We start from the raw sequence: 6,206 nt of genomic DNA, 5'->3' as shown, positions 1-6,206 counted from the left end.
TTCAATGTATTTCTTAATTTTAGATTCAATGCCAGACAGTGTGTATTAAAAAGAACAGGAGAGACTGAGACAAATCTTACTTAAACCTGAAAAAAGGCACGTTTCATTTTCTGTCAAACTTTCAGTATGGAGGTTTGATCAGTAAACTTTGTATCTGAGGTGGGCTGAGCTCAGGTGTTGCTTTAGTTGTATTAGTACACCAAGGTTTCAAGTTCACTCAAAAACACACTTCTGCAGCCCCTTAATTAGTATAGGTACTGAGGTGCCAGGAGGGGTCTCTCAGGTCTCCTGTTCTGCCCTGAGACTTCAGGAGGCCCCGTGCCTTGCAGAACAGGACAGGGTCTCGCTCAGCAGTTCTTCCCTGCCCGCCATGGTAGACTACCGCTTCCTGACACTTGGTATAAAGCCAGGAGAGTAGAAGGGTTTCTCCGAGTTCTCCTGACCCACCTTTAGAATTATATAGGTTTTATGCAGCTGTGGCTTTCTCAGCAACCCTGCCCCTCCCTCAGCTGTAGACAGTGGTGCCTCATACTAGCATATGGTCCAGAGTCCAGGTTGAGTTCTCTTGGTTTTCCCGCTCTGCCCTCAGCCTTAGGCAGACCCTGTGCACCTCTGCTTCAGGGAGATCTCTCTCAGTGTTCTGACGCCCCCCTTGTGTGTGGTAAACTGCTGCTGTCTAACACTGTAAATTCGGGAGCGTGCAAAGATTTCTTTTCGTTTTCCTGCTTTTGCTTCCACACTTAGGCACGTTGCATCCTCCTGCATTCCTCAGCATTCCTAATCCTTTCCCAGTGGCAGACTGTTACTCCCTGCTGTTTGGTGTAAGGCCTGAAGGGCTGTGCAGCTTTCTGGATTACTCTGCCCTCCCTCCAGGTTTAGGCAGCTGGCATATTTTGTCAGAGGCCATCCTACATTGGCTCAAATCTTCTAAGACAGGAGCAGTACTTTTCATTTATCTGGCCTGGGACCTGAATACCGATGAGATTCCTGAGATCTCTTCATGTTTCAAATTGCAGCTTTCTGAATCTTGGGCTATTTCCCTCTGCTTTCTAGTCTGGCTGCTGGATTTTTATATCAGGTTTTTCTCTCTGGTCACTGCTCTAGTTTTTTGCACTTTGTGAGGTCTTTCTTTTCCGTTTGGTCCTGTTCCTGGACAGGGCATTGCTGCTTGCCCTGGGTGAAAGCCTGGTATACCTCGAAAGGATTTATCTCAGTTCTGCCCTGATCCCAGCCTTCAGCAGGCCATGGCTCTGCCCTTAGTGAAATCCTGGAGATCTTTTGGGGGGTACATCTTGTAGTTCTCCTGCCCTGCTTCCTGGGGAGGCCCAGAGTGCCTTGGTGGGACCGGGTCAGCTCTCCTGCTTTGTCTCCAGCCTTTGGGAGACTTTGCCTCATGAGAGACATCTCTCAGGATTTGTGCCCTGTCCCCAGCGTTCTGTATACCCTCCCTGTGTCCTCGATGGAGGCCCACAGGAAAAAAGTGGAGAATAGCTGCAGACTCAGTTTGTGACTAGGGCTCCTTGAGACTCCAGTCCACCTTCCTAGTCAAACAGCAGGCATCAAAAGTCCAAAAATTCAGCTGACTTCCTACCCGCCCCCCACAGCGGACTCCTCCTCTCCTCACCCTTGGCCAGGGTCCGAAGCAGTCATAGCTTCTTTCTGATGAAATTTGTCTCATTTAGGTTTTCTTGCTCCACAGTCTTTGATGAGTTTCTTAAAACTGTAATTATGTAGCTTGTCTGGATTTGTTTTGCTGTATTGGTAGAAGCAATGATCTGTTCCTTTTTATATCCTAACAGGAAGCAAATGTCTAAAAATGGTGTTAAAAATTATTAGGCAACTGAAATTATACACTATCCATTAAAAAAAGAGAAAACACTCCATTTCCTAAATTTCTCTTAATTTTTTCCCTACTCAGCCTTCCATATCATGTTCCGTTGTTCTCTTCTAAGTCAGTGGTTCTCAATTAAGGATTTTCTTGCTCCTCAAGGGGCATCTTTGCTGGTCACGGCCGGGGAGACGGTGCTGCTGGCATCTAGTGGGTAGAAACCAGGGATCTTGCTAAACATCTTATAGTGGGCAGAACAGCTCTCAACAACAAAGGATTATCTGGACCAAAATGTCAGTGGTGCTGATGTTGAGAAACCCTGTTCTAAGAGAATATGGACAAATTCCCATAGCAGATTCAATTATTGTTTTACCGTCAGCAAGTTCTAGTGGCTACCAAGCAAATAAAAAAGGAATAGAAGGGGAAGGAACAATGCATGTATTATCTCCTTAATCTGGGGAGACAGTGAGTGGATCTTACATACTACCACGTCTCCTGTCACAATGACTGGCCTTAGTAGGGTCAGTAGTAAATATGCACTAAATGACTATGTTAATTAATGAGTGAGTGAATAATTCAGTAAATGAATGATGTTTAGATACCACCCGCTATTTGATAGGCCTTTTCTCTGAAGCCTTTCCTTGAGCACTCTAGAATTTGTCAAAGGACTAGAGTATTTGAAATATACATCCCAGGAGTTAGTACAGTTATGGTCTGCTTTTAATCGTCATCTAATTTAAGTATCTCCCCACTTAGTTTGGATGTTCTTTCAAAATCATCCTTTCATTTTTATATTTGTCACTAGCCACTACTATGGGACACCATGTTGGGCTCTAAGATGATATATTGACTACTGTATGGGCTTCCCTTTGAAGGGTCCTTTGTAATACCTGCCTGACAGAAAGGCATATATCCCTGAGTCACTAAAGCTATGTTTATGATCATGGCTATTCTGAAAGCCTCAAATACTGCTGAAAATTCTGAAAAGGTAAAGACAACTAAGTTTGTAGTGTTGATTAATAAATGCAACTCATTTGCTGAAACTCAGCATTTTTACTTTACCAATTATCAGTAGAAATTTGTATTTTGCAAAATCATTTTTGGGACAAGATGAAAGTCTTACAACCAACCAATTTACACAGAAAAGTACTATGAGTTATATGGCTATGTGTTACTGGCTTTCATTTTTGCTCCAGTTACCTGATGCAAATATTTGAATGGGCGATTTATGAAGATGCTTGAGTCCTGAGGCTTTTTCACTGGGGCTTGAATAGTTAGTGAGGAAATGTTTTTCAAATATATTCCAATTCGAATGATTTAAATAAATCATGTGTGTATGTGTGGGCACGTATATTTGTGCTCTGTGTCCTTTGAGAAAGCTCCAGCATTTTTCCATTTCCTCTGAAAAGTTTTTCAGACCAATAAATAATGAAAACTGTGTGATGGATGAAATATATTTTCTTCATCTTTTTGATACAGTTTTAATTTTCCCCATTATTTATCTATTCAATTTTTCTATGAATATCCTGGGTTTGTGAGCTTTAGACTCCTTCTTAAAATTACTGTATGTTTAAGAGTCCTGGTTGAGGACATGGCATTACCAGGTCCCAGGCACAGGTGAGTATTTGGAGCACATGCCTGTTTTTATCAAACCCTCCCTGAAGTAGGACCCCAGCCAGCTCCGTCAGTTCGTGGTCACACTCTACATATTCACCTCCCAGTTAGGATACTGTGAATGGGGTCCTCCTAGTGACCATATAAAGTAAAAAGGGGGAAACCCCATCTAAAATGAAGAAATTAATCTGTGGTTAGACATACAAAGGAGTGAAAGGCGTACTGTTTCTACTGACTTGTTTCTATGGGGCTCAGGGACGAGGTGTGTGTGTCCCAGGTGTGATTCATGAGCGTGGAATTTATTCAGTTAGCTTAGGGACGCCACAAAGTATATTTGCTATCCTTGTAGCAAGCACCCTTTATTCAACCAAGAGCCCGGCTTGCTAAACAGGACTGTGTGATTCTGAATTTGAAAAAAAACGATCTCTAAAGCGAAGACTAAAATATTTGTTCACCTCGGTGTACCTTAGATCATAGGGGAATAATTGCCTTTTAATTTCCTATAAAATCTGAACTTAGGAATGCTGAGCTCATCAATGAAAAATGAAGTCCACATCAATATGTCTTCTTTTACTAATTATATTTCCTCCATATTGCCGTTTTCCCCTTTACTCTGGTAAAGGAGACAGGGGTATTTGCCCTTCAAGCCGTTACTGTGCAATTATCATAGACATAAGGTCAGCAGATATATGGCAGTGCTAAAGGTGACAAATTGAGGCTTCACCTCTCTCCTCTGCCCCTCTAGCAAGGATGAGATGAGGAAATACAGGGACAGGGAGGCACCTCCCCTTCCAGCTTAGCAGGTGATCTCACTGCTCTGGAGGTGGCCCTGCCTTTGTCTTCTCAGTTTGTAGTACCCCTAGGGGCAAGGCATCTAAAGTGGGTTTTTCTATCACTTCTGGGTGGTAGGAACCCTGCCAGCTCATAGTGGGAGATTCATAGCTGAGGAGGGACCTTGTCAACATCCTGGGGGTGGTAAGGAGAGCTCATTCATTAAGCCTTTGCTCAGGATCTAACCATCTAATTAGGATTTTTTTTCCTGATAGTATTAGAAATATTCCCTTTCTAAAGTGGTTTAAGAAAAAGAATGGTATTAGGTTGACCATATGATAATCTTTTTACATATGGTAGCTGCTGAGACCTGGAGGAGAGTCATGAGACCCCCAGTAGAAAGAATGACTCGGCACTTGATGTTAAGACTAAAGGATATTGTGAGGTTTTATTCCCTGGCTATCTTAAAGGACATGGTGAAACAATTTCTCTACAATTAGCAAGATAAAGCCAGCCTGGAGGAAGCACACAGGGATGATTTATTCATTCACTCTGAAAAGTGAATTCGGCACCTGCCGAGAGACAGGCAGTGTGCAAGACTGCTCCGGAAAATACTAAATTCATTGGACCCAGATTTTAACCCTCATGTAGCTGATAATCTACCTACCATAGAATTCGATGACTTATTGAAGTTCCTTGCATTTTATTTAACATTAAAAAACATACATAGTAATATTGACAAACTAGATTTTAATGGTTGGCATGATATATGATCAGACTAGATGGTAGAGATTTGCTTTGCTTTGCAGTTTGCTTTTTTAAAGATCCATCTCACAGATGAGTGTGTGTGTTTACGAGACCAATGCCTTACCACTTGGCCACCGTGCCTGCAATGAGCGTGTGTGTTGGTTCAGCTCTTTGGCTTTTTATGCTGCTGCCTTGTGACTGCCCTTCATTCCCAACTCTGCATCCAAAGAGATGTTAACAGGGGGATGGGAAAAGAAGAACACATGATAGCCATTGGCAGCAGTTATTTGGCAGTAGTTATTGCATACAGAGTTCTCTAACCAGATGCTATAGGTCAGAGGGACCTAGTGAATTGGGTAATTCATCCATATTGTGCTCAGTGTGATTAGACAAATTGCTAGGGAAAGTGTATATCCTGGAGTGAGACCAAGAGCAACATGTACCAGGTGCTGAATAGAACATGGACAGATTAGATCCCCACCCCTGAGAAGTTTCCATTCTCCATGAAACACTAATATTCCTCTCTTTCCCTAGGAATACTACAGGTGATTTAATTGGCAAAGCCAGAGGAGGGCTCAGAAACTTGTGTAAAGTATCCTGAAATGAAGAGAAGAAGGAAGAGAAGAAGGCAGGTGAGGATTTTATTACTGTCTCAGGCAAGAACTATTGATACTGAAACTTCTGCAGTCCATTTTGAAAACCTGGGTTCGTAGTTGGCATATAGTTTATCAAACTCAGAGAAAGCATCAACCACTCAGCCTCAAATCTATACAGTGTGGTTTATCAAAAGATAGTAAAGTAAAGATGTCAGTCCATTCAGTTCTATACCAGCTATATATTAAGTGAAAAACATTGTGCTAGTTCTAAAGGTATGGGGATAAGCAAGATGGTCTGTTAGGAAGTTTACATCTGTTGGAAGACATCATCATGACAAACAGAATTACTGTGAGACTAAAAGAAATATATGCTAAGTACAGGTGTGATGAGATGTAGAAAATTTCAATCAGCAGAATTCTTTATTGAGAAAATATTTTGTTTGGATATACTGTTTGGAGTAGGGAGTAAGACTGCAAAAACTCCACTAACAATGGATGGTTTCTACATTACCTTAAGGGGAAAGTGAATCTTGTTAACCAAAGAGTGCTTTATATTGGAACATTATAGGGGATTTAATTACATGCTTTTTTGGGAGTAAAGGCTGGGGCAGAGATGAATACCTTCGCATAGTAGAGAGGGAATGAATCTT

The sequence above is a fragment of the Hipposideros armiger genome, unplaced genomic scaffold, assembly GCF_001890085.2.
Source record: "Hipposideros armiger isolate ML-2016 unplaced genomic scaffold, ASM189008v1 scaffold_946, whole genome shotgun sequence".
NCBI lineage: Eukaryota > Metazoa > Chordata > Mammalia > Chiroptera > Hipposideridae > Hipposideros > Hipposideros armiger.
The sequence above is the reverse complement of the archived record's forward strand: the minus strand, read 5'-3'. Positions refer to the sequence as shown.